The 11501-nt window shown below is 41.8% G+C and overlaps 1 pseudogene; it reads left to right on the top strand.

Annotated features, from left to right (window-relative positions):
* The first annotated feature begins 10680 nt into the window (after positions 1–10680).
* LOC114633617 lies at positions 10681–10790 on the top strand (annotated as a pseudogene).
* The last annotated feature ends 711 nt before the right edge of the window (positions 10791–11501 follow it).

The following is an 11501-nucleotide window of genomic DNA, read 5'->3' as shown; positions in this document are numbered from 1 at the left end:
GCTGCCAGACCGGAAAAGGAAACCGTGGGCACTGGGAACGTGGAGGATGCTGGGAGTGGTGGTTCTCTGAACCCACCAGCGTTTTCCGGTACTTCGCACTGTTCTCAGGGCAGATCCTGAGGTGCCATGAGTAAAGAGAAGTATGATGCCCGGTTATATTTGGAAGAGCATGGAGGAAGGAGGTCACGGAGTGAGGGTAATAATGGTATGAGACATAATTAGATTGATACTGTTGACATTTTAAATAAAAATCTCAAAATATCTACGTGTGTGTGTGTGTGTGTGTGTGTGTGTGTGTGTGAGAGAGAGAGAGAGAGAGAGAGAGAGAGAGAGAGAGAGAGAGAGAGATCTTTTATCTTATGAGCCTCTCTGGGAAAGGCATTGTGGGCAAACTACTAATGAGATTGCGTATTTGAGTGAGAAATTGTAACCTTTTGTGTAATATACACGCAATCCAATGTAATGCCCCATGTAAGAAAACTTGATAACATGCTTCGAGTTCTTTCCTTAGCAGTTCACTGTGTTAGTTAATAGAATATATCCAAATGAGAAAATGAAACACCTATCTCTCTCCCTCTCCCCCTCCCCCTCTCTCTGATATTTATGTACCAGAGCTTTGCTTCTCAGGACCTTATAGGCAAGAGTTCCTGGCTTATAGCTGACACGACTCTTACTTAACTTTTAAAAAGATGTATATATCCCTGGCTTGCATCTAATAACAGGCCTATCTAACTTAAGAAATGTGTACACATAAAAGATACAGAGAAAAAAAAAATCATAGGCTTGTTCAAGAAAAATCCTCCAAGCAAAAGGAGCTGAAATGTCCTTATTTTGACAAAAGGACTGCAGGACTTAAGATGTGACTTTCCAGCCATCTTGAATTTTAAGATAGGAAATTCTAAACAGAGGTGAAGGAACTTTCAGGACTCAAAAATACAAAGGCTTTAAAGACCTGGAAGGTGATCATAAATGTGTATGGTTGTTAGACTTTGGTGCGCAGCTTGGAACAGACAACACCAGACCAAATGGTTCCAAAGGGGAGGGGGTTTATTCAGGGCAGAGGGTAAAGGTAGGGAGAGAAACTGGAGAAGATGGTGGAGAAAGAGGAGAGAGAGGAGAGAAGAGAAGAGGAGGCCGGCCATGACCACGTGGAGAGTCGGGGAAGGGAAGAGAGAAAGGGCGAGGAGAAGCTAAAGGCAAGAGAGTAAGAGAGAGAGGAGGAGGCAAGCAGCCCCTTTTATAGTGGGCATGCCTACCTGGATATTGCCAGGTAACTGTGGGGAGGAGCATACCTGGGTGTTGCCAGATAACTGTGGAGGTGGAGTTTTAGACAGAATACTAGCATTCCCACGTTTTGGTTTAATTCAAAAGAAAAATTAGAAAGAGGTGACGGCGAAGCAGGAATAGGGTCGTCGTGAAATCTGGCTACTTCCTGCTGGCATTGAGGGTGACATGTCTTTAGGGGGAACCTAGAAGAGTGGGTATGGGGGTTGTTTGTCCGGTCTTAGGAGAGCTAGCTGTTTCCTGCTGTCCAGGTTCTATGGAGTGAGCCATCTGAGAATAGGTCAGAAGGAACAGGTCCAGTAGAAGCAGCTGTGTGCGTGACAGGAGATGGATCATCTGGAGGTTGCTTCTCTGGAGCTGTTCTGGATGCACCTGGACTTGACAAGATGTAGGAAATAAGATTAAGAACACCTGGAGAAAGAAATTTTTTCTAAGATGTACATTTGAAACCCAGAGGGATCCCACCCTTTGTTATAGGTAGTGAGTGGGAGATGTACTTATCTGGATGGCATCTATTTGGTCTGTCAGAGGTAGATCTGAGTGGGTTTCCTGTAGCTTATAAGTTTACAAAACAGATAACAGCATGAGTTAACAACACAAGCAGTCTCTAAGATGAACTTTTGTTGGATGGTATAGTGGAATATTTTAGAGTTAAGCAAGTTTATAGGAACCCAGATAATTTAGGACAGTGGGATAGTAAGAGGAGGAAATATGAAGCATTTAATTGATGGCAACTGAGTTTAGGTAATGAAGTAACAGATAATATCTGTGAAAGCTTAGCTGTCAATGTAGTCAGAAGTCTGATAAAGAGTAAACAACAATCTACCAGTTATATATTATTTTTAAAAAGTGACAGAGTCCAGTAGCCAACAGTTCCCATGGTTTCCATAGTCTCTTGGGAGAAGTCAGTTTGGCTTCCAAGCTCAGAAAACACAGGGCTTTTTCTCTGTGGAACGGATATGCGTGACATGAGAAATGACTTACCTTGGTGTAGCCAAGTCATTTGACTCAGAGCATCCAGTCTAGCCCACTGCGTTTGTTAGTGACCATATCATCACATACAATCTAGGCTGTATCTTCTAGGTATCAGGTATCCAAGTCTTCTGAAACCATCTTGGGTTAACTGCTAGAGGCTTTGGGAATTCTGTCAGCCATAAGCTTAAAAAATACTATCAGCAGACTTCTGACAAGATTGAGAGCCATAAGGATTGGTTGTAACTGAATAGAATTTAATAGCAGTAGTAAAAATCTATCAAGACAGAGCCTTTCCTATCCTGTCTTAAGTAACTTTGGCAAGTTGTGTAGGTAGAGAAAAGCACATTTTTGTATTAGCAAAGAAACATTTGGCTAGGACCAGAATAAGAAAGCTGGATCTCATGGTTAGTGGGGGGTTGGGCGGCCGCGGCAGCAAGGCGAGACCTCCTGCTAGCTCCGGAAGTCTGAAGTCACTGCCCAGTGACTCTGGCGGCTAGAGTCTGAGTGGGCAAGGAAAAGCAAGCATGTCCCATATCACAACAACATTCATGTTAGTTGTTTTTGTAGCAGAAGGCACCACTAGCACTCACTTTACAGGTCTCAGGCAGAGAGGGAGAGGAAACATTTAGGTGAAAGACCAGGAGTTAGGACTGGACATCCATACATGAGTTCAAAAGGTGAAATGAGGAGAGGTCGCTTGGGAAGGGCTCCTAGCATGAAAAGAGTCCGAAGTAGGAGTTTTACCCAGTCAAGGTGAAGTTCCTGTGACAGCTTGACAAGAATGGTTTTTAAAGAGCAGTTGGTTCTCTCTACCTTACCTGAAGATTGAGGATGATAGGAGATATGAAAATGCCAGGGGATGTCTAGGGCCTTAGATAGAGTCTGAGAAACTTGGGAAGTGAATTCAGGCCCGTTGTCTGACTGGAGGGAGGCAGAGACACCAAAACAGGGGATGATCTCTCTGAGGAGGAGATCAGAGACTGTCTGAGCCTTTTTGTTAGTAAAAGCCTCTACCCAGCCTGAGAAGGTGTCCACCAAGACCAGGAGGTACTTGACACATTTTACAGCAGATATGTGGGTAAAGTCAAGTTGCCAGTCAGTTCCAGGAAGGGAACTTCTAGCCTGATGGGTAGGAAAAGGGGTGCTATGATACCTTGAGTTGGGATCTGACATCTGACAGATTTTGCAAGAAGCAGTGATAGATTTTAGGAAACTTAAGTTCTCAGGAGTAGGCTGTAGGTGGGTCTTAAAGAAATAAGACAGCACTTGGCTGTTAGGATGAAAGGGTTGGTGATATGAGCAGAAAGGGCCTGTGCCTCCACCACCCTGATGTCTGACACTATGGCATAGCCAGCTTTCCTGACCCCTTCATGAAGAAAGGAGCTTCCATCTGTATACCAGGTAAAGGTGGCTTGAGGCAATGTGCCCTCCTGTATGTGTGAAGGATGAGGCAATAGTTCTTCTAAGGTTTCAGTACAGGAGTGAGATAGAGAGTAGTCAGTGTTAGGTCAGGGAAGAAGATTGGAAATATTAAGAGGTGGGCATGATTGAAAGGTGAGAGTGGAGTCTACTATTAGGGCTACCTGAAGAGAAAGAACCCTGCAGGGAGGTAGAGTCTGTAAGCCTTTATAAGTTAGGAGCTGTGACAGGTTGTGAGAAGAAAGGACAGGACAGCTATAGGTGATCTCAGGGTTAGTTTCTTTGATTCTCAAATAAGGAGTTCAGCAGCTGCTAAGGTACAAATACAAGGTGCCCATCCCTGGATGGTTGGATCTAGTCTTTTTGACAAGTATGTTATGGGTGCAAAAGATGGTCCCAGTTGGTGACCTAAGGCTCCAAGGGCAAATCCCTCTTTTTCAGTTATGTAGAGGGAAAAAGGACGAGTCAAGTCCGGGAGATGTAAGGCTGGGGCCTTAAGGAGAGCCTGTTCGAGCCTTTGGAAGGGCTTAGTGACAGGTTTGAGAAGAGGTTCGTGGGTAGGCCCTAATGCTGCTTCATGTAAGGGACGAGAAAGTAGGGAAAAGGAAAGAATCCAGTAATATAAAAAGCTAGCCATTCCTAGGAATAATAAAATCTCTTCCTTTGTAGAAGGAACAGTTAGAGACTGAATCAGGTTCTTTCTATCTAAGGTAATAGGTGTGGGTTGGGGTAATTTCTAGTCCCAAATAGGTGACTTGAGGAGTGGACAGTTGGACTTTAGAAGGTGAGACCCTGTAGCCCCGAACTGGAAAGGAAATTTAGAAGAGCAGCTGTGTCAGCTTGGCTAATTTTGGGGGGTGGGGGGTACAGAGAAGAATATCATCTATGTAAAGTACAATCTTAGATCTAAGGAGAGATAAAGAGATTAAGTCAGAAGAGATTAAGAGATTAAGTCAGATGTGGGCTTTCCTGGAATCCCTGAGGTAGAACAGTCCAGGTAAGTTGGGTAGAAAAAGTGGGTGTCAGGATCTGTCCAGGTAAAGGCAAATATGTCCTGTGACTGGGTGTCTAGAGGGATAGAGAAAAATGCATCCTTGAGATCTAGGACTGAAAAATGAGAAGTCCCTGAGGGGATAGTAGAGAAAAGCGTATAAGGGTTAGCTACGATAGGATGGAGGGGAACCACTGCAGAGTTAATGCGCCTGAGATCTTGAACCAATCGATAGGTACCATTAGGTTTCTTAACTGACAGTATAGGGGTGTTAAAAGGGGAAGAGGTAGGTCAAAGGAGTTTTTTCCTTAAGAGGTCAGCAATGATAGGCTTAAGTCCCCTGAGGCTCTGGAGAGAAAGAGGGTATTGGGCTTGGCAGATGTACCTGGTAGAGTCCAGTAACTGGACGAAAACGGGAGAATGATGTTTAGCAACAGAAGGGTTCTGGACTCCCAAACTCGGGGGTCCACCTGAGAAGCTGGTAAGGGAAATAACTTTGCAGAAGGTGGAGGAAGCTATTAGCCAACAGCAGATACATTATATAGACTATAATCAATTGTTGGCTGCTTGCATCCTTGCTACAGCTCATGCGCCCACAGCAGTCCTTTGGCAAAAGGGACCATTAATGTGGATTCATCTTCCTTCATCTCCAAGTAAAGTTTTAACACCCTATTGTGAAACTTTAGCTTTGTTAATACAGAATTGTAGAGTAAAATGAAGAAAATATTTTGGGAAAGAACCTGATGAAATATTTATTCCTTATTTCAAACAGCAATTTAAATTGGTTATTGCAGAAGACTGATATTTGGCCTATTGCATGTGCAAACTTTTCAGGCAAAATTGATAATCATTATCCAAAAGACAAGTTGTTACAGTTTTCCTCTATGCATGCTTTTGTATTTCCTGTAAATTTACACATGCAGCCCATAGAGAATGCGCTTACTGCGTTTACAGATGCCCCATCTAATGGGAAGGCAGCATATGTAATTGGATCACATGTTCATCCTCGTGAGTTTCCCTCTGCTTCAGCACAAATATTTGAACTACGTGCTGTAGTTACTGTTTTTGAAATGTTGAAAAACCAAGCTTTTAATGTGTATAGTTAGCCAATAGATAGCTTATGGTTTACAATTGTTAGAAATTGTTCCTTTTTTTAGATACTGCTACTTCTCAAATTTTGCAATTATGTATGCAACTGCAACTCAGTTTAAGAGAATGCACTGCTCCTTGACTTTATAGGACATTTACGAGCCCATACTGGATTGCTTGGACCCCTTTGGTCAATGCCACAGCAGATTTGTATACCAGGAAGGTTATAGGCCTTGTACAGGAACAGTTAGCCAAACAACCTCATTCTTTACATCATCAAAATAGTAATAGCTTGAGACAATAATTTAATATTTCTAGAGAATGTGCAAGTCAAATTTAAAGACTTGTCCTCAATGTCCTCAACTTCTTCCTGGACCACATAATGGTGTTAATCCTTGAGGACTTAATCAATTATGGCAAATAGATGTTACTCATATTTCTGATTTTGGAAAATTAAAATATGTACATGTGACTATTGACACATTTTCAGGCTTTCTAGTTGCAACTGCTTTAACAGGAGAAGCAACTAAAAATGTAATTAGTCATTGCCTACATTGTTTTTCTATGCTGGTTGTTCCAAATAAGATTAAACAAATGATCGAATTGGCTATTACAGTCAAACATTTGAGATGTCTTGTCAACAATTTAATATTACCCTATTACTGGGATTCCTTTTAATCAAGGGGAAGGTATTAAGAAACAGGTATTACCGCCAGGCAGTGGTGGTGCACGCCTTTAATCCCAGCACTTGGGAGGCAGAGGCAGGCAGATTTCTTGAGTTCGAGGCCAGCCTGGTCTACAGAGTGAGTTCCAGGACAGCCAGGACTACACAGAGAAACCCTGTCTCAAAAAAACAAAAAAAAAAAAAAAAAAAAAAGAAGAAGAAGAAGAAGAAGAAGAAAGAAAAAGAAACAAGTATTATGGAACTTTAAAAACAGTATCTTCATAAAATCAAAAAGAGGGAGTTATATTCTCATACACCATTAGTTTATTTAAATCATGTTTGTTTAAAATTTGGATGCCAAGGAACTCTCTGCTGAGTGTCTATGGCATCCTACAACTAGGCATAATTATGGCTAGGTGAAATGGAAGAATCCACTTACAGGCATATGCCATGATCCAGATCAGGTATTTAATATGGAAAAGAAGGAATGTTTGTGTTTTTTTCTACAAGATGCTGAAGGAATGTGCTAGCTGCCAGAATAATTGGTGAGACATGCTGATGCTGGGACAAAAAATGATGCTGACCTGTGAGCTTTCAGAGTGCCCTGACAATGGTGACTGGGAAGCTGTATTGGATATATGTTCCCGACCCACCTTTGCTTGCCTATATCCCAGATTGGACAAGCTGCCTTGCTTCAAGCTTTTAGACCTTATGGGACAGAGAATCAAAAAGAGAAGTATAATGACTCTTGTATTTCCTTTAATGTGACCAGTTATTCTGACTCATTCATGGACTGGTCTAGAAATCAATCCAATATTGGAAATGACAGTCTTCATTTGGAAGGCTGGTTCTGGACATTTTCAGAGACATATTTGGAAGTTAGCTGTAGTTTGCTATGATGTTAGCAATACATAAAGCTGGGGCAGGATCTGGATTTCAAACAGGTGTTAGCACATGTGTTAAGGCTCTTTTAATTGTCACATTAAAATTACTTTCATTTCTTCTACATTATTCAATGTAAGTTGTATTGATTGTACAATTTCAAATCGTGTTAATGTGTTGAAACCTGGCATGTCTTTTATGGTGGTCTATCAACCAGCTTTTGTTGTATTACCTGTGAGTATTGCAGAACCTTGGTATTCTGAAAAAAGCTTGCAAGTACTGGAAGAAGTGAGTCAGGCTTTAAGCAGAAGCAAGAGGGTAGTGGGCTTGATTATTGTTGGCATAGCAGCTTTGATTGCTTTGTGTTGACACAAGAAGTTAAGACAGCTACGTTTGTTAATCATCTAGCAAAAAAATTGTTACTAATGTTCTGAGTATTCAAGAGGATTTAGATAGATGTTTGGAACAACAGATTGATGCTCTTTATGATACTATTCAAATTATTGGAGAAGAATAATTATTCAAATTATTATTCAGGTTTAAATGTAACGAGCCATCTCGAGTGCCATGACAAATACCAATGGATTTGTGTTACTTCTAAAATTTACAACAAAAGCCACTATATTTGGGGAAAGGTTCAAAGGCACTTGCAGAGTATTTGGCATAATTCTAACACCTCTCTGGATATTTTAGCTTTGCACACTGAGATTATGAATTTAAAGAATGCTGCTCCACTGAGCTTTGATCCAACAGGTACTGCTGATGAGATTATTCATGGCCTGAAGTCAGTATTTCCATCTTGGTCAAGCTTCAAAAATGGCATGTATAGCTTGATCATGCTAGCCCTTTTTGTCCTGGGAATACTTTTATTCCTGCCCATTGTGTTAAAGCTTATCTTTAACAACATCAACATGATGGCAGCCAAAGTACATGGCTTGAAACTAAAAATGGACCTCCAGATTTAACAGGCTGGCAAGTCAAGGATGGGCAACCTTCTGGAACACCTTACCAACTTAAGACAGAAGTGCATTGCTTTTGATAGTGCATATTCCCTGATGGGTAAGGAGGGCGTTTTTGTCAGAATGATCTAAGACAGGCTCAGTCTTGTTAAACAAAACAAAGGGGGGCAATGTGGAGAGCTTTTGGCCCTGCTTGTCAGGAATCTGACATTGGCTAAGGACAAGGAAATATGCTTTAGACAGGAATCTAACATTCGGCCATGACAAGGATGTAAGTCCAGGCTGGGATCTAATTTTAGGATAAAACAGAGAATAATTTCAGTCAGGAATCTAAGTCTTAGGCTAGAACAAAAAAGTAGGCTTCAGGAATTAATATGACTTTGGACTAGGACAGGGAAGTAGGCTCAGATATTTTTGTCATCCTGATGAGCCCTTAGAAACAGTGATCGTGGGACTTTGCTTATTGCCTTTCTTGTTTCTTGACTATTTGCCTTTATTGTATTGCTAGTTCCTCAACTTAGAACTGACCTAAATACTTGCATGTATTTAAAATAGTTTAAATACAAATTGAGAAAAACTAAACCCACCTCAACCTTCAGACTCAGAACTTGCTGGGGTCATGCTGCAATTTTGTCTAATCGTCTTTTTTTTCTTTTTATTTTTAATCCTCACTCCTGTGCTGGGGAACCTGTTGACTGAATGAGCTGGCTTGATCAGTAGCAAGCTCCCTTACCTACTGAGTCATCTCTCTGGCCACACAAGCACTTTTCTATGTATTTTGATAAAGTGATTCATCTATAAAGATAGTAATAATGATGAATAATAAATCTAGTTTAGCAGTGAGAGTGAATGTACCTTCTCAGATATACACATTTGACAAAGGTGGGTAATCAAAGAAGGGTAAAGCTTAAAAGCCAATGGAAGGGCTGGAGAGATGGCTCAGCGGTTAAGAGCACTGACTGTTCTTCCAGAGGTCCTGAGTTCAAATCCCAGCAACCACATGGTGGCTCACAACCATCCGTAATGAGATTTGATGCCCTCTTCTGGTGTGTCTGAAGACAGCTACAGTGTACTCATAAGTAAAATAAATCTTTTTTAAAAAAAAAGCCAATGGAAAAGCTATACACATGGACAAACCAAATTGGCAACACTGATTCTAAATAAGTGAAAGTAGCTGCCTAATGCTGGGGGAGAAGATCAATTCTTACATTAATCATTTTTAGGACTGTTTGGTATCATAATAAAATTTAAAGTGGTCATTCTTCAACACAATTCCACACAAAAGTTGTGCAGAGACACTATGAGAAAAAGCACCAATAAAATTGGTAAGTGATTTCTGCTCAAGAAATACATAGCCTTGAGAATGTGAGGATCACCAACAACCTTGACACAGTGGAAAACTTCAAGGAGGATTCTGAGCTCTACTGCGCACAGTGCCAAACGCATTGCTTTGCCTCTTTCTGATGCTGGAGATGAGCTCAGAGCCCTGCACTTGCCAGACAGTGTTCTACCATCGCCAAGGGACACCTCCAGCCCGTGATTCCTTTGGGAAGATTTGTACATTCTGAAGTATGTGTGTATCTGTGTGTGGACTTGTGCACACATGAGTATGACTCCTGTGGAGAACAGAAGAGGGCATTGGGTTCCTTGGAGCTGGAGATACAGATCACTGTGAGTCACCCAAATGTGGGTGCTGGCCAGTGAACTCTGCAGCAACAGTCCTCGCTGAGCCACCTCTCCAGTCCCTGATTTTTAAGTTTAAAAATTTACACATTTCTTTATATATATAAAAATGACATATAAAGAATATCACACTTAAAGTTTTTTGGGTGTCTTTTTTTATTATTTTAGTTCTTCAAGACAGGGTTTCTCTGTGTAGCCCTGACTGTCCTGGAACTCAGTCTGTAGACCAGACTGGCCTCGAACTCTACAGAGATCTGCCATCTGTGCCCTTCCCCCAGCCTTGAGCAGGCCTAAGAAATGAGACCTTGTTTACCACAATAGACCAAACAACAGGACTCTGGAGGTATGGCCTGGAGACATTTCCTGCCCTTGGTGGAGGCAGTGCTTGCTTTGGCCTTGGCGCCTTTCTGGCTGCCTGTAGCCTGGTACATGAGCTGAGAAGAATAGACTGCCTGCTGAGCTTGCTTTGAGACATCTCTGGCCCGCAATTACCTATGGATTCCTCTCACCTCCAGCAGGATGGTTTCCGCTCACCCCCAGCGCTCACCCCCAGCCTGCTGAAGCAAGAAGGAACTCTGAGGGTGGGGGTGGGCTATCCCCTTTAAATTGAAAGCTGAACATTAAAGCATTGAGCCTCGATCAGAAACCTTTGTCCTGGCTTCATCTCTTCCCGCCCTCCTGTCCCTTCCCAGCCTCTCTTTCAGGTGAACCCGGTCGACTTGTGGCCGATGGCCCTCAACAGCCATACCACCCTGAACGTGCCCGATCTCGGGAAGCTAAGCAGGGTTGGGCCTGGTTAGTACTTGGATGGGAGACCACCTGGGAATACCAGGTGCTGTAGGCTTGTTAAAAAAAACATAAAAAATAAAATAAATAAAATAAAAATTTAAAAAAAAGAAAGAAAAAATTAAAAAAAAAAAAAAAGAGGCAGGTGGATTTCTGAGTTCGAGAGTTCGAGGCTAGCCTGGTCTACAGAGTGAGTTCCAAGACAGCCAGGGCTACACAGAGAAACCCTGTCTCGAAAAACAAAAAACAAACAAAAAAGATCTGCCTGCCTCTGCCTCCTGAGTGCTAAGATTAAAGGCATATGTCACCTACCACCACCCAGTTTAACATTTTTTTAAAGTCAGATGTACTGGACAGAGTGCTCAGACCTGTGATCCCATTATTCTGAGAGAGTGGGGATGTGAGTGAGGCAGGAAGATTTTATGCTTTAGTCCAGTCTGAACATCTTAGGGGCTTTATGTCACAAATTTTAGGGCTAGAGATATAACTCAGTTGTATCCTGAAGTGTTGCCTGTACAAAGCCACCTTAGATTTAACTCCCAGCACTGCATAAACCAGAAATAGTAGCACACATACCTGTTTCCCAGCACTTGGAAGTAGAGGCAGAAGGATAAGAAATTTAATATTCTTGGCTATATAGTGAACCCCATGTCAGCCTGAGCTATAAGACCATGTCTCAAAAAAAAAAAAAGTATCTGTAAACAGCTCAGAACCTACCTGCTCCTCTAGTGCTTTTTCTAACCAAGAATGTTTCACACACACATCTTAC

The sequence above is a fragment of the Grammomys surdaster genome, unplaced genomic scaffold (assembly GCF_004785775.1).
Source record: "Grammomys surdaster isolate TR1022 unplaced genomic scaffold, NIH_TR_1.0 721, whole genome shotgun sequence".
NCBI lineage: Eukaryota > Metazoa > Chordata > Mammalia > Rodentia > Muridae > Grammomys > Grammomys surdaster.
This window is presented reverse-complemented; position numbering and strand designations above follow the sequence as displayed.